General features: G+C 42.4%; 1 protein-coding gene across 4 annotated transcripts in view; it reads right to left on the reverse strand.

Annotated features, from left to right (window-relative positions):
* Window positions 1–18,475, reverse strand: part of SMOC2 (SPARC related modular calcium binding 2) — a 242,717-nt gene that overhangs the window by 194,622 nt on the left and 29,620 nt on the right. The window lies entirely within an intron of this gene.

An 18,475-nucleotide genomic window follows, 5' to 3' on the forward strand; every position in this document is an offset into this window, starting at 1 on the left:
AGATGAACCAGGATAGGGGAGGAAAATGTACGGGCTCCCACGGTCAGCCTGGATTCCTTCCTCCCAGGCTTCAAGGAAAGTCCAGCCTCCCTCTTCCCTGGCACAAGCCCCTCTTCAGAAGGTCCCACAACTTTGTAATTTCAATTTCGTACAGAGCTGGCCAAGGGAATTTATAACGTCCTGCTTTATGGTATCATCTTAAAAGATTTCACCTACTTAGCATTTCATAAATAATAATTATGGTATTTGTTAAGCACTTACTATGTGCCAGGCACTGGTCTAAATGCGGGGGTAGGTAAAAGGAATCGGGTTGGACGCAGTCCCTGTCCCACATGAGGCTCACAATCTGAATCCCCATTTTACAGATGAGGGAGCTGAGGCACAGAGAGAAGCAGCTTAGTGGCAAGAGCACGGGCTTGGGAGTCAGAGGTCGTGGGTTCTAATTCTGACTCCACTACTTATCAGCTGGGTGACTTTGGGTGAGTCCCTTAACATCTCTGTGCCTCAGCTACCTCATCTGTAAAATGGAGATTAAGACTGTGAGCCCCATGTGGGACAACCTGATTACATTGTATCTACCCCAGCACTGCGAACAGTGCTTGGCATAAAGTAAGCACTTAACAAATACAATTTTTATTTTTATTATTATTAAGTGACTTGTCTAAGGTCACACAGCAGACAAGTGGCAGAGGCAGAATTAGAATTAGAATTCATGACCTTCTGACTCCCACTCCTGTGCTCTATCCACTGCACCATGCTGCTTCTCCAAAAATATGCCAAACCATCATGGAACTCCATCAATTATAAGTAGGAAGGAGCACCTTAAAGTAGTGGTTAAGAGTTTATACTTGATGCTGAGAGGAATTCATTCATTCATTCAATCATTCCATCATTCATATTCATTGAGCGCCTACTGAGTACCAAGTACTGTACTAAGTGCTTGGGAGAGAGAATGGGTAAGCATTGGAGGTTCTTGAAGAGAGGGGAGATGTGTGCGGAATGTAGGTTAGAAAAATGATTCAGGCAACAGAGTGAAATAAGTATAGGGTAAAGAAAGGAGAGGCTAGAGGCAGAGATAACAGTGAGGAAGCTGATGCAGTGGGAGAAGTGTCTGGATTAATACTAATAATAACGGTGGCATTTGTTAAGCGCTTACTACATGCAAAGCACTGTTCTAAGCACTGGGGGATACAAGGTGATCAGGTTGTCCCACGTGGGGCTCACAGTTTTAATCCCCAGTTTACAGATGAGGAAACTGAAGCACAGAGAAGTGAAGTGACTTGCCCAAAGTCACACAGTTGGCAAGCGGCAGAGCCAGGATTAGAACCCATGACCTCTGACTCCCATGCCCGTGCTCTTTCCACTGAGCCACGCTGCTTCTCTGACAGTGTGATTAACAAGGTGGCCATTGAGATAGAGAGAAAGGAGCAGGTCCTGGAAATTTTGTGGAGGAAAACTGATCAGAAGGTTTCTTTTTAATGATATGTGTGAGGTGCTTATTATGTGTCAGGCACTTTACTATGCACTGGAATAGATAGAAGCTAATCAGGTTGGATGCAGTCCGTGTCCCATGTGGACTTGCTGGGCGTGGCTCAGTGGAAAGAGTCCGGGCTGGGGAGTCAGAGGTCATGGGTTCGAATCCCAGTTCTGCCACTTGTCAGCTGTGTGACTTTGGGTAAGTCACTTAACTTCTCTGTGCCTCAGTTACCTCATCTGTAAAATGGGGATTAAGACTGTGAGCCTCACGTGGGACAACCTGATGACCCCGTTCTACCCCAGCGCTTAGAACAGTGCCCTGCACGTAGTAAGCGCTTAACAAATACCAACATTACTAATCCCCATGAGGAAACTGAGGCACAGAAAAGTGAAGTGATTTGCCCAAGGTCACGCAGCAAGGCTGAGCTGCTTCCCACGTTGCTTGGTAACAGGGATAGACAAGGGTTGAAAAGAGAGGGAAGAGTCAAGAATAATGCTGCGTTTGGGGGCTTCTGAGACAGAGAGAGTAGTGGTGTGGTAGACTGTGAATGTAAAATTAGATGGAGGAGAGGAGTGTTCAGTTTTGAATACGTGAGGCTTGAGGAGCCAGTAGAATTTCCTTGCGGAGGTGTCCCAGAGACAGGAAGAAAGGCCAAATTACAGAGAAGGAGAAAGCTCAGGTCCAGAGAGGTAGATTTGGAAGACACTCATAGAGAAGCAGCGTGGTTCAATGGAAAGAGCACGGGCTTGGGAGTCAGAGGTTATGGGTTCTAATCCCGCCTCTGCCACTTGTCAGCTGTGTGACTGTGGGCAAGTCACTTTACTTCTCTGTGCCTCAGTTACCTCATCTGTAAAATGGGGATTCAAACTGTGAGCCCCACATGGGACAACCTGATCACCCTGTATCTACCCCAGCGCTTAGAACAGTGCTCTGCACATAGTAAGCACTTAACAGATACTAACGTTATTATTATTATTATTGAGGTGGCTGTTGAAGAAGTAGAAGTGAATAAGTTTCCTAAGGGAGTAAATAGGAACTGAGAAGGGGACACCCAAATGAGCCTTAAGCAACATCCTTCGTTAGGGAGTTTGAGGAAGAGGAAGAGCTGATGAAAGAAGCCCAAGAGGCAAGAGGAGAAGCGAGATTCATTCAGTTGTATTTACTGAGCACTTACTGTGCGCAGAGGACTGTACTGAGACCTTGAGAGAGTACAGTACAACAGTAAGCAGACACGTTTCCTGCCCACAACGAGTTTACAGTCAAGAGGGAGAGAACTGTATCAAAAAACCCGAGGGTTGGATAGTGTTTGCCGGAGACAGGAGTGGCCCACAGGATAGAACGCAGACAAGAAGTCGAGGAGGATGAGCACAGAATACAGTTTGTTAGATTTGGCAAAGATAAGGTATCGTTCCTGTTCTACCTCCCAAAATTCCTGTTCTTCCTCCCCCTCAGATTGTGAGTCCCGTATCGTACTGAATCCGACCTGATTATCTTGTATCTACCTCAGCACTTAGTACAAGTTACTACCTCTTGACAGGTAGTAAACATCAAACAAATACCACAGTTGTTACTTTTAAAAGTTTTCATAAGGGAGTGAGTAAATTCATTTTGTGGGGAGGATCGGGGCACATGAGGAATACCTTCAGGGTAACGTTTGGTGGATAAAGATAAGCTTGGAAACGAATTATCCCAGAACAGCAATATTTGTGTCTTCTTGCTTCCCAATTTTAAAAAATCAGCCAACTTCATTGGACTTAGATCAAATAAGCTGTTTTACTTAGATTCTTGATAGTGGAAGTCTGACATGAGCAATATTTTCAATTAATAGGATCAGATGACCCTCTGAAAATTATATAAGGTCATCCAGAATTATTTCCCATCAGTTGGGATGATCTACCAAGAAAAATTAGGCGTCATCATTTATGAGTAGGCTGACCATAGGAACATAAGAACTATATCATTTTATTGAAAATTGGAACATGGGAGCACAATCCAAAATTCATCTGCTTTCCCTTCCCCCTTAGAAATTGTCAGAGTAGGAGAACAGAGGTGAAGAGTAGAGTTAAAAGGCCCAGATTTAAGAAATTTATACTTCTGATATCTGAATGTCCTCTAGACTGCGAGCTCGTTGTGGGCAGGGAATGTGCCTGTTGTTATATTGTCCCGAGCACTTAATGCAGTGTTTTGCACACAGTAAGCGCTCAGTGAATACGACTGAATGAATGAATGACTGACTGAATGTTGTGGGATTTAACTTGCAATGACAGTGAGCAGACGACCGTAATGTAAAAATCCAAACATTTAGTATAAGAGAAGCTGTGGATGAGCGCATTGTAAACTGACTGGATGAGCTAAGACATCCTAATCTCAAGATGTTTTAATATTTTTATGAATTGACCAGAACGGCTTACAAAATCCAGGACTGTCCTGGGGAGGTTTCTCAGTCTTTGTATAACTGAAAATGTATCGTGGTGTAGTGGATAGAGCAAGGGCCTGGGAGTCAAAAGGCCATGGGTTCTAATCCCAGCTCCAACACTTGTCTGCTGTGTGACTTTGGGGAAGTTACTTAACTTCTCTGTGCCTCAGTTACCTCAAAAATGAGGATTGAGACTGTGAGCCCCTTGTGGAACAAGGGACTGTGTTCCACTCGATTTGCTTGTATCCACTCCAGGGCTTAGTACAGTGCCTGGCTCATAGTAAGGACTTAACAAATGCCATAATTATTATGTATTTTAAGCACACAAAGCTCATGCAGGTGATGAATGTACAATTTGTTAATTTTGCAAGCAGCATTTTACTGTGAAGTACAATTCACTAATGCAGTTACGATGAATCAATAGCAGCCGATAAGGCGAAAATAACAAGATTTCACTCTAGTTAGGAGTTAAACCACTGGTTTTTCTATTAAATCTGAAATGAAGAAACTATAAACTTCCTATGATTTCATCAAAACCGTACCTCGACTCTGGACAATAAAGTTGAGATTGAAAGGGATTTAAGAGTGGCAGTATCTTTCCAGATTAAACCAAGGACTGTTTCCAGCAGAAGATTTAGTCTTGGTTGAAGGACGCTTTATTCAATAGCAAAGTCAGTGAAAGGAGGGTTTATAGAGTTGACATTTCATATTGGCACCAAAATTATTTAGGAAAAATGCTGAATGATATTATCTCAAATAGAGCTAGGTTGTCTAGAGTCTCCCAATATTTAAATCATATGTCAGTAGCACATTCAGCACTTAGGGAAGTGCATTAACTCTTTCAAGCCACTTTGGGACTATTTAATACCCTGAAACACCCAGTTCTATTGTGGTTTTGGGTTTTTTTGTTTGTTTGTTATTTATATTTGTTAAGCACCTATTATATGTCAGGCATTATACTAAGTGCTGGGGTAGATACAAGCTAATCAGGTCAGACACAATCATGGGGCTCACAATCTTAATCTCCATTTTCCAGATGAGGTAACTGAGGCATACAGAAGTTAAGTGACTTGCCCAAGGTCACACAGCGGACAGGTGGCAGATCCAAGACTAGAACCCAGTCCCCTCTGAGTCCCAAGCCTGTGCTCTATCCACCACACCATGTCAGTCACTGCTGAAGAACAGTGATATGAGGTAAATCCTGGGTTTTTGAGCAGCCTATTAAGGAATCCACTCCTTGCTCTGGGGTGCAAAAGGAGTTAGAAAAAAGGCCTTAAGCTATACCTGCCTCACGAATACAAAACCAGTTCATCAGAGGATAGTGCCTGGGGAAATTTAATTGTGTGGAGCGATGACAAATAGAAAAAACAACCAAGAGAGAGTAGAACACCAGAATGCCTTCTGATGATGATGATGATAACAACACCAATAATATAATAACAATAATAATATTTGTTAAGTGCTTATTAAGTGCCAATTACTGTACTAAGATTTGGAATAGATACAAGATACGCACGTAAGGCACAGTTCTCGTTCTCCCATCTCAGACTGTGGTTCCCCATATGGGACAGACACCATTTCCAACATGATTGTATTTTATCTATTCCAGCTCTTAGTATTCATTCCACTCATTCAATTGTATTTGTTGAGCGCTTACTGTGTGCACAGCACTGTACTAAGTGCTTGGGAGAGTACAACATAACAATAAACAGACACATCCCCTGCCCACAACGAGCTTAAAGTCCAGAGAGAGTCTAGTACAGTCCTAGCTCATACTAAGCATATACAAAGTATTTAGTACCATCACTGGTATTGAGAATCATAACCAAAGAAGAAAAGCATCTGCTGTTCGTGACCTGGCCAGATATGGAGTTAACACAGGGCACTGAGTGAATAATAATAATAATAATTGTGGTATTTGTTAAGCGCTTACTATGTATCAAGCACTGTACTAACGGTTGGAGTGGATACAAGCAAATAGGTAATAATAATGTTGGTATTTGTTAAGCGCTTACTATGTGCAGAGCTCTGTTCTAAGCGCCGGGGTAGATACAGGACAATCAGGTTGTCCCACGTGAGGCTCACAGGTTTGGACACAGTCTCAATGCCCATTTTACAGATGAGATAACTGATGCACAGAGAAGTGAAATGACTTGCCCGAGGTCAGACGTGTGGCAGAGACGACATTAGAACCTATGATCTTCTGATTCCCTGGCCCTTGCTCTATCCATTGTGTCATGTTGCTTCTCTGATATACTAATAACATAGTAATAGTGAAATCAGAGAATCTGGTGAAGATCTGCTGCTATATGCCCCATTTTCTTGAGAGTCACACTCCCCTGTTCTTCAGAGAAGGATTTGGAAGTGTTGGGGATAGTACGATACAACAATAAACAGGCACACCCCCCGCCCACAACAAGCTTACAGTCTAAATAGCAGCATGAGTGATGAATGGTGATGATGCTCCACCTCCCGCTAAGCCAAAGTGTTCATCTTTAGGCAAATGATCCAACAATGGCAAATAGTAATGAAAGGAAAGAAAAATTTTAAAACATTTGGAGAGGGTCATTAAAACAAAAATCTGGCTATCTGAGCTCCGTGGGATACTTCAATACATGGGTGGGGAGTGATGCTTAATCAGAGAAAAAGTCACTGGGGTTAGAAAACTCATCAGCAACACTCCTGCTCAGTGAAGAATAGTAATAGTAATAACAACTAGTGCCAGAACGACCTGGAGTCCAAGGTCCAAATTCAGGAAGCTGTATGGTCCAGTGGATAGAGCACAGGCTTGGGAGTTAGAAGGACCTGAATTCTAATCCCAGCTCTGCCATTTGTCTGGCATGTGACCTTCAGCAATTCACTTCACTTCTCTGTGCCTCAGTTACCTCATCTGTAAAATGGGATTCAGACTGTGAGTTCCCTGTGGGACATGGTCTGTGTCCAAGCTGATTAGCTTCTATCTACCCCAGCGCTTAGAACAGTGCCGGGCACTTAGTAAGCGCTTAACAAATACCATCATTATTATTATTATGGGTTCAGTACCACTGAAAAATGGCACTGAAACCATTGAGAAAGCTCAACAACAAAGTCCTGGAAAATCATCGTACAAGGCAGGTCTGCAGATCTAACAAGACTCTACTTTCAGTCACTGATGTTAGGAGCTGTTAATACTCTATCACGATCACTGCACCCCTATTTAGAAATTCAGACTAACAGCCAACACCCCAAGTCATTAAAATTCCCCTCTTTAGCTTCACTGTCTCTAGATATTGATTTATCAGTGATTTGCAAAATGCCTATTAATGAACAGAAACATCTGAGAATGAAGATTCCCATTCCCTTTCAAGCTGCCCTGTGTAATGCATAATTATGTCTGTGTACATGAGTTTCTATAAAAAGCCCTTGCTTTTGACTCTTATTTTGTAATAAAAAGTTATGGAACATAAATTTGGTGAGTAAGGGGTTGGAACTGGGTTGTTGGTTTTTTTTAAATTAAACCACAGTAAGATCCGATCATTCTAAATATGGAATCAGATATGTTTTTACATATCAACCCCAGAAGACTCTGTTACTGATTCATTGGTGAATAATGATTGGTTTGGAAATGCTTGTAATTGACAGGGACCTTGGAAAAGAAAGTGATATAGGCTGACTCTGAAATTAATATGATAGAGAATAATTCTTTCTGGCCTCCAACTATGCCAAATCCAACTTCTAATCTCTGCTCTGTTTTTCATTTTTAACCTTTGTGAAACAGCACTAAATGTTCTCTTCTTTCCCTTTGGCCTTTTTATTTGTCTGACTTTTCGCAAAAATGCCCAGGCTCTCTAGCTCCCATGTAAGTGTGAAATGATTGTACTTCCATCAGACATCAAGTATGCTAGCAGAAGAAAAGTAGATGTGAGGACTTGTTTTATGGTATTTGATATGTGCTTATTGTGTGTCAAGTACTCTTCTAAGAACTGAGGTAGATACAAGTTAACCAGGTGGGACATAGTCCCTGTCCCACATAGGGCTCACAGTTTCAAGGGAAGGGAAAAAAAGGTATTGTATCACCATTTTACAGTTGAGAAAACTGAAACACAGAGAAGCTAAGTGTCTGGCCCAAGGTCACACAGCAGGTAAATGGTGGAATCGGGTGGAATCGGGATTATAACCCTGGTTTTGTCCACAACTTGATTTCCATTTTAATTCTTATTACAACCATGATACTAACTTACTTTAAATAATACAGATGCAGATTAGAAATAAGCTAACCTCAAAAGAGGGAAGAGTCTGGAGCCTAGAAAAGACAACTGAACTCATGTTTAAGCATCATCCATCATCATCATCCACCCCACTAAAAGCACTTATGTCCACCTCCTTATAGTCTCCATTTTCCCCATCCTGAATTTATCCAGGCGCTCAATATCCCAGCTCTGCCACTTGTCAGCTGTGTGACTGTGGGCAAGTCACTTAACTTCTCTGTGCCTCAGTTACCTCATCTGTAAAATGGGGATTAACTGTGAGCCTCACGTGGGACGACCTGATTACCCTGTATCTACCCCAGCGCTTAGAACAGTGCTCGGCACATAATAAGCGCTTAACAAATACCAACATTAAAGTGACTTGCCCACAGCCACATAGCTGACAAGTGGCAGAGCTGGGATCAAAGGTGACTGAGGGTTTTAAAGTTGATGGTAAGGAGTTTCTGTTTGATGCAGAGGTGGATGGGCAACCACTGGAGGTTTTTGAAGAGTGGGGAACATGATCTGAATTTTTTATAGAAAAATAATCTGGGCAGCCGAGTGAAGTATGGACTGGAATGGGCTGGAGTGGGGAAAAACAGCAATCAGGGAGGTCTGCAAGGAGATTGATGCAGTAATCACGGTGGGATAAGATAAGTGATTGGATTAATGTGGTAGCAATTTGGATCTAGATGAAAGGATGGATTTTAGCGATGTTGTTAAGGTTGAACCAACAAGATTTGGTGACATATTGAATATGTGTGCTGAATGAGAGAGATGAGTCAGGGATAATGCCAAAGTTAAGGGCTTGTGAGACAGGGAGGAGGATGGTGCTGATTACAGTAATAGGAAAATCACGAGGAGGGGAAGGTTTGGGTAGGGAGATGAGGAATTCTGTTTTGGACACATTAAGATTGAGGTGTTGGCGGGCTATACAATTAGAGATGTCCTGAAGGCAGGAGAAAATACAAGGCAGCAGAGAAGGTAAAAAGATCAGGGCTGGAGGTGTAGATTTGGGAATCATCTGTTTAGAGCATGGAAGCGAATTAGTTCTCCAAAGGATTCGGTGTAGATGGAGAACAGAAGGGGATCCAGAACTAAATCTTGAGGACTCCCACCGCTGAGAAGTGAGAGGCAGAGGAGGAGCCTGCAAAACAGATTGTTTTTTATTGTACTATTATCTTATACTCTCCCAAGTGCTTTGTATTTTGTTCTGCACACTGTAGGCACCCAATAAATATCATAGCATCAGTAGAGAGTCTATCATTTGCAGAGCACTGTACAGTCACTTCAAAAAACATCTAAAATAAGAGGCACAATTCCTACCCTTGAGGCGTTTATATGTTATAGTTAAAAAGGGCAGACAGGGAGTTTGTGGTCTGGAATTGTGTTTAACTCTATTGTATTGTTCTTGCCCACACTCTTGGTACATTGTTCTGTCCTACTGCTTGAATTACCATGTGTTGATTGAAGGCACAGATTGTCCGATATATAACAGGCAAAAGATTGAGAAAATAATAAGAGTAATGGTGGTGTTTGTTAAGCGTTTACTGTATGCCAGGAAGGGTTTCAACTATTTATGGGGGGAAGTGGAACCCGATGTCAAGGCGCCTTGCTATGTGAAATGAAATGAAATTATGGCACTTGTTAAGTAGTTACTGTGTCCCGAGCACTGCTCTAAACCCTGGGGTTGATACAAGGTAATCAGGTTGGACCCAGACCCCATCCCACGTGGGGCTCACACTCTTATCCCCATTTTCCAGATGAGGGAACAGAGGCCCAGAGAAGGGAGGTGACTTGTCCAAGGTCACATAAATCGGGTTGGACACAGTCCCTGTCTCACATGGGGACTCACAGTCTCAATCTCCATTTTACAGATGAGGGAACTGGGGCCCAGAGAAGTTAAAGTGACTTGCCCAAGGTCACACAGAAGACCAGAGGCAGAGTTGGAATCCTCTCAAGTCCTTCTGCCTCCCAGACGTGTGCTCTATCCATTGACCCATACTTCTCCTTCACACACAGAAAAATACCATACTATTCTATTTAATACTATAGATATTTACTTTAGGACCAGTCATTTTCATGATGATATTCTACCACACTTAGAGGGTCACAGAGTATGGTCCTTCTATAGCATGCTAGTAAGTAATGGGGAAAATGTGTTGGAATATGAATGAGAAAGAAACCCATACTAGGCCTCCACTGGATTTGATTTGGCCATCACTAAGAGCATTTTTTCCCCAATATTTTAAAATTCACCTCGGCCCATTCACAATCGATTATGAAATACATTTTCAAAACGTAAATTCATACAATATGTTGATCCATCTGCAAAAAAGGATATATCCATTTACATTAAGGAGCCCTGTAAAAACTCAGTTCAGTCTAAATCCCACAAGTCAATGTAATGTTTGATTCCAGAGATAACATAGACTTGAAATTTCATATCTTAAGAATGATCTCCAGGGATTCAAGTCAGATTGCTAACCCTGTTCTTCCCAAACTGTAAAGGGTGTTATAAATGCAGCTAAGAGAAATGAATGTGTATGCCGTTCCTGAAACACTCCATGCAAATTTTAACTATTCAATTTGTTTTGCAATTAATAGGGCTTCATAATTTGAAAGACAAGTGAGGAAAAGAAATGAGGAAATTCTCCAAGCACTGAAATGAGAGTTATGGGAGTGGCGTGATCACCTTTGAAAAGTAAATGCTCCCCACCCGTTACCGGCAAGAGATATGCCAAAACGTTCAATGAAAATATTGGTGATGAACTGCATTTCCAACTCAAGAGCTGGCTTTTCAAACAAGAGGGAAATTCTGTCAAGGAAAGGAACACTGTTAATAGCATTTATTAAACAATCAATCAATGGCATTAAAGCTTACTACATGCAGAGCCCTGTACTGAGCGCTTTGGAGAGTACAATACCACAGAGTGGGTAGTCGTGACTCGTGCCACAAAGAGTTTAATGAAAGGAATAAAAGATATAGTGTCCAGGTTTAAATATTTTTCCGTTCATCTCCCCCATTAGAGTATAAATTCCATGGGGATAGGGAATGTGTTATTTCTTTGTTCTGTACTTCCCGGTGTCTTGAACAGTGCAATATTACTACTACTTCTAGTGAGTCAGTCAGTCAATCATATTTATTGAGCGCTTACTCAAGAGCACAGGGCTAGGAACTGGAGGATCAGGGTTCTAATTTCAGCTCTGCCACTGGACTGCTGTATGACCTTGGACAAGTCCCCTACCTTTTCTGTGCTTCAGTTTCCTCATCTGTAAAATGGGGAGTCAATATCTGTTCTCCTTCCTACTTAGACTGTGAGAGCGCTCTGTGGGACACGGACTGAATGAGACCTTGGGTCTACCCCAGTGCTTGGCATATAGTAAGCACTTTACAGATAGTATTATTACTGTTCTTATGAAAAGTACATAATCCAGAATAGGAGAGGGCTAATTCACTTACATCTTCCCAAGGACCATTGGGACACTTTGGGAACAGTTTGCCTCCTCTGCCAGTAGTGAAAAAGCCCCCTACCTCAATTGCTCGAAGCAAAAATTTCCAAGTCTCCTGTAATACCTTAACTTCAGGATTTAGGCTTCAACTCTACCCTCTTTCTACCAACAAATGTTTCTACTTGGACAGAACTATTCCTGTTTAAAACCATTTTGAGGATTCAACCAGCAAGGATTCCCAGAAAGTTTGAAACTGTATATAAATGTAAAAGGTCTTTTTTGTTGTAGTTGTGATCTACGATCGATCCCTTGGAGGAAAGGATATGGATTTATAGTCATATTTGTGATCGATCATATGCAAACCAAGTTTGGCAAAGGTTTGTGATTTCTTTTGTATAAACAAGATTCCAAAATCAAACACGATGGCCATTTTTCACCCAAGAGGAAATGTGTTTATTGTTAATAAAGCAAAGATACTTTGTTAAAAAAACACTAGAGTTCAGAACAATGAGGCCCTATTGTTGACCTAGTCCTGTCCCTTAACTACAACTCTTTGCTCTAAGTGCAAAGCAATAATTCCCTCTTGATCATTTCATAAGCTTTCAGCAGATGACCCTGGATACATGAATACTGAAGCTATTATTACAAAATCAGGGCTCTTATTGGCTTTCAAATCTGATAAATTTCCTGTATAAAGGGGAGTGGAAAGTGTGCTATAAGATACAACAGGAGATTCAAATCTTTTTCCTAAACTACTAAAACTCTGGAAAATGACCAGAATATGGCTTTCAGCATAGTTTAGAGTAGTTTGAGGAGACAATGTACTGGAATACTAAGAGAAAACTGTGCATTATATTTGTTCTTTCGGCATCATTTGCTGGGTAGGACAGACTGAGCTCACAGAAAGCTAACAGACACTTCACATATCACTGTTCCTGGCAGAGCCTGTATAAAACTCAAAGAGTCCTAGCAGGGATGAGGTAACATGCTTGAGCTGAAAGCCCTTCCCCAGGCATAATACCTTAATTACCTTAAGTGCTAGTCCTCAATAATTGCTAGTACTTATTGAGCCCCTCCTGTGTGCATAGCACTGAACTAAGCATTCAGGAGAGTACACTAGAATGAGTCAACAAGATCCCTCCCTCAAGGAGCCATTTCTATGCCATCTGCATTAAACTGCAAGGATTGGGAGGCCTTTGTGGGATAGGGCCTGGGAATGACCTGATTATATCGTATCTACCCTAGCGTTCAGTATAGTGCTTGGCACATAGTCAGTGTTTCACAAATGACACAATTATTAACTGCCAAGGCAAGTAGCTTGGGTATGCTGGTAGTGGGGATCTGTACCTCTTCATAACAATTGTGGTATTTGTTAAGTGTTTACTAAGTACAAAGTGCTGTACTAACCACTGGGATGGATACAAGATTATCAGGTTAGACACAGTTGCTCTTCCGCAAGGGGCTCACAGTCTAAATAGGAGGGAGAACAGGTTTTGAAATACCATTTTACAGGACCTCTGGAATCAAAACTGGTCTGAGGACTAGCGATGAAAGATCAGTCAATCAAACAAGTGATCATATTTACTTAACGATTACTCTGTGCAGAGCACTCTACGAAGCACTTGGGCGAATACAATCTAGCTGAATTGGTTATAAAACAGACACATTCCATGCCCACAATGAGTTTACAGTCTAGAGGGGTACACAGATGTTAATATAAATACATAAGTTATGGATACGTTCATAAGGGACTGAGGGAGGGGTGAATAAAAGAAGCAAGTTCAAGTGCCAGGGTGATGCAGAAGGGAATGGGAGAAGAGGAAATGAGGGCTTAGTCAGGGAAGGCCTCTTAGAGGAGATGTGCCTTCATTAAGGCTTTGAAGTCGGGGAGAGTGATCGTCTGCCGGATATGAAGAGGGAGAGCGTTCCAGGCCAGAGGCAGGATGTGGGCGAGGGGTCGGTGGCGGGATAGATGAGATCGAGGTACAGTGAGTCGGTTGACATTAGAGGACCTAAGTGTGCAGGCTGGGTTGTAGTAAGAGAGAGGTGAAGTGAGGTAGGAGGGGGCAAGGTGTTTGAGTACTTTCATTCAGTGATTGAAATCAGTGGAGGGATGGGGGTGGGATTGAGATTGGCAAAGAGGGTGTGAATTTGTGCATCACGAGAAGATACTGGGCAGAAGATCTAAATATTAGAGATCTCTGTTGGGGAAAAGAGTAGTTTTGTGGGGAGAGTGGATGTGGGCAAGAAGGAAGGCTAAGAGTATGTAGCATTGTACTATCCAAAGTGCTTGGTTCAGAGCTCTGCATGGAAAAAGGGGTCAATAAATGTTAGAAAGACTTGCTATGAAGAGCCTGGAAAAAGTCATGAGATGTGCTGATGTAACAATTGCCAAAAAATACAAATTTTCAGCTCTATGGTGTTTCCAGTGACAATGCATGGATCTAAAAGCTGGATAGTAAAAAACAGGATAGAAAGAACAATTCTTTTGAAATGTGGTGTTGGAGAAGGCTTTTGCAAATTCCATGGACTGCCCGAAAAACAAACAAATGGATTTTGAAGCAAATTAAACCAAAGTGGTCTTTGGAAAGCTAAATGACTCCACTTAGATTAGCATATTTTGGACACATAATCAGGAGGACTAATTCTCTAGAGAAGACACTAATGCTAGGAAAAATCCAGGGAAAGCGTGGAAGAGGCAGAGAAGCAGCTAGATGGACAGAGACCATAACAATGATACCAGAAGAACCATTAGAAAGGTTGCGGATTATGGCAGATGACAAGACGTTCTGGAGAAAGTATATTCATGGAGTCGCTATGAATCAGAAATGACTCTATGGCATTTAATAATGACAATAATGAATACTATTGGCTAATCGATTGATGGTGCAATTAGCAATCGTAGTGGGTGGCAGAGGCGGTTGATGCAGGCTTTAGAGGAACAGAAAGTGGAGGTAATGGGAAGACGCAAAAGCGGGAATGGTGGGCAAGGCCAACTCCTTCTCCCTTGTCCATGAGTTCATTCAATAGTATTTATTGAGTGCTTACTATGTGCAGAGCACTGTACTAAGTGCTTGGAATGTACAAATCGGCAACAGATACAGTCCCTGCCCTTTGACGGGCTTACAGTCTAATCGGAGGAGACAGGCAGACAAGAACAATGGCAATAAATAGAGTCAAGGGGAAGAACATCTCATAAAAACAATGGCAAATAGAATCAGAGGTGAAGGCACTCAGTGGAGAGTGGCCAGGGAGACGGTCTCATCTGGAGAGAGCCAGGGCTTAGGGAGGACAAGCAGGAGAAACGTCTGGGTTAAAAAGAGGAGTTTGCCCATGATAGAGTGGGGATTCCATAGGTCACACCTTGATGGAGTCAAGGATGGTGGCTGGAAAGGAAATGGCATGGAGATTTGCTGGGGAAGTTGGATGGGAGTAAACCGACAAGGGTGTGATGCTGAGAGTGAGGTCTTGGGGAGACATCAAGAGAGAAGGACAGTAATTTAATGAGAAGAGAGGGCAGTGTGGGTAGTCACTGTGAAGGCTTGGAACCTAACGGCCCAATCCCTGCTCCTGAGAGAACTGCAACTTCCAAGCCCTTACACTACAAATCATAAAGCCATCTCATTCTTCAGACCACTGTTACAAGTGCCAAAAATTACATTCATAACCTTGACAGGCAAGGAGATTTGGGTGACTTTAGCAACATCCTTCAACCAATATTAAACCTTAACTAAATGGAATAAAAGTATTGGTACATGAGAACTCATACCAGTGGGATTTGTTAAGCTTACTCTGCATCAAGCACTGTTCTAAGCTCTGGGGCAGATACAAGCTAATCAGGTGTGACACAGTCCCTGTCCCACCTGGGGCTCACAGTCTTAATCCCCATTTTCAGATGAGGGAACTGAGGCACGGAGAGGTTAAGTGACTTGCCCAAGGTCACACAGTAGACAAGTGGCAGAGCTGGGGTTAGAACCCAGGTCATTCTGAGTCCCAGGCCCGTGCCGTATCCACTAGGCAATGTTACTTATCTATGATAGGCTCACGGGGCCTTCGACCCTCCCCTCTCTGCCCCCCGCCCCCACATTTTAATTGGGATTGTAGTACTTGGACATCATTCTTTCCTATGTTGTAGGCAATTCTCTGGATTGACAGGAAAAAAACAAATTCCCCTAGACTGAAAGCTAACAGATGAACACCTGGGAATTTTGTGAGTGTCTTGGCTGGTTCAGAGAAATTTCTACAGAATTGCAGTGGGTACTGTCTGCAAAGTTAGAAATGTTCTAGATTTGGGTAAATAATTTCTGTCTTTGTAAAATGTCATCTCACTGATCTAAATGTTAACATAAAACTGAAATGCATCTTCTTTTTCAACCACAATGTGATGTAATTTGGCTTCTGTTATGAGCCTGAATTTGTGTGGTGACTCGAGCTGCCAACGTTTATTGACTTTAGGGACGCCACTTGCAACTCAGAAGGGCAAAAAAAAATGGTTTCTTATCCAAACTCTCACCCTTTTTGGATTCAATTGATCTGCAAACCTCAGCAGACCAGATCTTTATGTTTTTATAAACTAGTGAACCCATCTCAGTTTGCAAAAGCTTAGTAAATCAGTCCTAACAAAGGCTATCACTCATTTCAAGCGGGAAATCCTGCCCGTCTTCCTCATACCAGCTGAGACACAACTCAAAAGTGTTAGCAAATGCACAGGACAAAAAAACAAGAGCAGCCAAAAACAAAGATCAGGTGATTACATTCCCCTATACTGTAAGCTCACTCTGAGCAGGGATTGTGTCTATTACACTGTCATATAGGAGAAGCAGCATGGCTTAATGGAAAGAGCACTGGCTTGGGAGTCAGAGAATGTGGGTTCTAATCCGGGATCCGCCACTTATCTGCTGTGTGACCTTGGGCAAGCCACTTAACTTCTCTGTGCCTCAGTTACCTCCTCTGCAAAATGAGGATTGAGACTGTGAGCCCCACGTGGAACAACCTGATCACCTTGTATCTCCCCTAGCGCTTAGAACAGTGCTTGACATATAGAAAGTGCTTAACAAATACCAAAATTATTATTATTATTGTATTGTACCCTGACCAAAGTAAGCACTCAATCAATACCACTGATGGATTGATCGATTAATTTCATAAGGAACAACTACAATAACTTCAATAACCTTTCAACGATTTTCTTTTTATTGCAAATACATATCCCAAAGGTCAAGAAGTGATAATTACAGATCTTACCTGTAATTTATTGAAGGGGGCATCTCCCCCTCTCGTTTTTAAACTTCTTAATTTTACTGTTGATGATGATAGTATTTGTTAAGCACTTACTATGTGCCAAGCACTTTTCTAAGCACTGGGGTAAATACAAGGTAATCAGGTTGTCCCACATGGGGCTCACAGTCTCAATCTCCATTTTCCAGATGAGGTAACTGAGGCACAGAGAAGTTAAATAGCTTGCCCAAGGTCACTCAGCGGACAAGTGGGGGAGCCGGGATTAGAACCCGCTTCCTCTGACTCCCAAGCCCGGGTTCTTTCCACTAAGCCACGCTGCTTAGTATAGGTTCTGTACACAGTAAGGGCTCTATAATTCTAGCTATTGATTGATTTGGTACACTACTCATCTATCTGCGTAAATGTCCTTGGTATTCAAAGACATCGATTAATCAAAGGAATTCATTCAGCGCCTTCTGTGAACCAACAACATTGTACTAAGCAGTTGGGAGAGTACAGTACAACAGGAGCTACCCACAAGGAGCTTACAGTCTACGTTATTTGCACTGCATTGTGTTTCTGACCGAAAACACCATCTCCCATATACACAGAACCTACAAAAGTACTGTTTCTCATGTTGTCTTGTCTGATGCTTGTAGTGCTTGGTGCTGTCTTCGCTATTTCCTTACCTCTCATTTCTTACAAAACCCTCCCTTCAAAAGATCCCCTCCTTTCTCAATGGCAGAGCAACTATGCAGTTTTCTCTCAGTTTTCAGCACTGTCTGAGCCGTGACTTTACTCCATCCTTAAAATGTTCCCGTTGCCCTCCTGGCTCTCAGTTCTCCAATTTCATCTCTCCGGCAGGCAGTTGTTTGGGTATCCTGCCGACCTTCATTCCCCTCACATGTCCCAACCAATATAACTGAGTTAAGGTGAGCACGGCTTCGAGGCTAGGAGATTGATAACATTCCAGAACTGTTCAAGATCTCGTCTGGCCGTTTGATATCGAGACTGGCCCATAAGTGATTTCATTCATTCCTTCATCCATTCATTCATTCAATCAATCATATTTATTGAGCGCTTACTGTGTGGAAAGTACTAAGTGCTCGGGAGAGTGCAATACAACAATAAACAGATGCAATCCCTGCACCGATCTGTTCGATATGGTGCCTGGCGAGTCTAGATCTTACAACCATAGAGAAGGGTGGACAACACTACAGCTCTGTAGTGTTGTTATTATTATTATCATTATTATGGTTTTTTTAAGCACTTAATATGTGCCAGGCCCTGTACTAAGCACTAGGGAGGATACAAGCAAATTGAGTTGAACACAGTCCCTGTCCCATGTGGGGCTCACAGTCTCAACCCCCATTTTACAGATGAGATAACCGAGGCCCGGAGAAGTGAACTGACTTGCCTACGGTCACACAGTAGACAAGTGGCAGAGCCAGGATTAGAACCTACGACCTTCTGACTTTCTGGTCCACGCTGTATCTACTAGGCCATGCTGCTTCTCTGCTTGTTTGGCCCAGAACCTGATTCCATGGCCTTGACAAATCCTCTGCTCTGTGGCAGTTATCTCATTTTGATTGCTGCACCTTTGACTGATTTGTTCACTGTTCACTGCTCTGTTCACTGCTAGGCCACATTATTTAAGGTGTAGCTTCACTGTACCTTTAAAAGGCT

This window comes from Ornithorhynchus anatinus, chromosome 21, assembly GCF_004115215.2.
Source record: "Ornithorhynchus anatinus isolate Pmale09 chromosome 21, mOrnAna1.pri.v4, whole genome shotgun sequence".
NCBI lineage: Eukaryota > Metazoa > Chordata > Mammalia > Monotremata > Ornithorhynchidae > Ornithorhynchus > Ornithorhynchus anatinus.